This window comes from Scyliorhinus canicula, chromosome 5 (genome assembly GCF_902713615.1).
Source record: "Scyliorhinus canicula chromosome 5, sScyCan1.1, whole genome shotgun sequence".
Lineage (NCBI taxonomy): Eukaryota > Metazoa > Chordata > Chondrichthyes > Carcharhiniformes > Scyliorhinidae > Scyliorhinus > Scyliorhinus canicula.
The window spans coordinates 26,089,465-26,091,226 of record NC_052150.1 but is presented as its reverse complement, the minus strand read 5'-3'; positions in this window follow the sequence as shown (position 1 = coordinate 26,091,226).

Sequence of the window (1,762 nt, the reverse complement as noted above, 5' to 3'; positions counted from 1 at the left end):
TTAATTCTTGTTAATAGTTCCACGATACAAACATATGAAATAGGAGCATAAATAGGCCATTCGGCCCCTCAGGCCTGCTGCACCATTTAATAAGTTCAGAACTGATCTGTTTGTGTTGAGTTCCACATTCCCACTTACTTGCCCCCCGCCCCCGATAACCCATCATTTCCTTGTCTGACTAGGATCTATCTACCTCTGCCTGAAAAATATTCTGCGATCCCGATTCCATCTCCGTCTGAGGCAGAGAGTTCCAAAGTCGCACAACCCTCTTAGAGAAAACATTTCTCCTCATCTCTGCCCTAAAAGGGTAACTAGAGGCAACATCAGGAATAACAAAAAATGAAGTTTCAACCTGGTGAAGCTTTAACGCAGGACTACTTGTGAGCCAAACAGCATAAAGCAAATAATAGACAGAGCTAAGCAATTCCACAACAAACGCATCAGATCTAAGCTCTGCAGTCCTGTCACATCCAGCCAGGAATGGCGGTGAACAATTAAACAACTCTCTGGAGTAGGAGACTGCATAAATATCGCCAGCCTCAATGATGGAGGAGTCCATCATGTATGTGCAAAAGACAGAGCTGAGGCAGATGTCAGTCTTCAGCCAATACGATTCATTCCATGTGATATCAAGAAACGGCTGAAGGACTGGATACTGCACAAGCTAATCAATATCCGACAAAAGCATTGAAGACTTGTGCTCCATAACTTGCTGCATCCCCAGCCAAGCTGTTCCAGTACAGCTCCAACCCGGGATTTTACCTGGAAATGTGAAAAATTGCCCAGGTGTGTCCTGTATACAAGAAACGGGACAAATCCAACCCAGCCAATTATCACTTTATCAGTCTACTCTCCATCATCAGCAAAGTGATGGAAGTCATCATCAACAGCCCTGTCAAGCGGCACTTACTCAGCATTAACCTGCTCACGGACACTCAGTTTGGGTTCCGCCAGGGTCACTCAGCTCCGTGACCTCATTACAGCCTTGGTTCAAACATGGACAAAAAAGCAGAACTCGAGAGGCGAGGTGAGAATGACTGCCCTTGACTTCAAGGCAGCATTTGACTGAGTATGGCATCAAGGAGCCATCGCTAAACTGGAGTCAATGGGAATGAGGGGGAAACTCTCCGCTGCTTGGAGTCATACCCGGCACAAAGGAAGATGGTTGTGGTGGCTGGAGGTCAGCTCAGCTCCATGACATCACTGCAGGAGTTCCTCAGGGTAGTGTCCGAATCAAACATCTTCAGCTGCTTCATCAATGACCTCCCTTCCACCATAAGGTCAGAAGTGGGTATGTTTGCAGATGACTGCACAATATTCAGCACCATTCATGACCCCTCAGATCATAAAGTAGTCCATGTCCAAATGCAGCAAGACCTGGACACACGCTAGCAAGAGACAGTAGTGGCTCACACGGCTGCAGCACCTTATACTTCTGGTAGGAGGAGGGGCCATGGGTGGAGCCGTGGGCGGATTCTAGGGTGGAGCACTGTACAACCTACTCATCTCCCCCTGTGGGCAGAGCCACGCAATGACTCACAGACAGAGCCCACAAGGACACAATATCGTACAATACAATACAATACAGTGTGAGCTACATTCACCACAAAGATTACAATGAATAATGGCAATGTAGCCACTCAGGAAGCTGTACTAGTGGAAGCATTGCTCAGTACAGAGTCGGCACTTAGAAGAATAGAATTTTACAGCATATAAGGAGGCCATTCAGCCCATCATGTCTTCACCGGTTCCTGAATGAGCT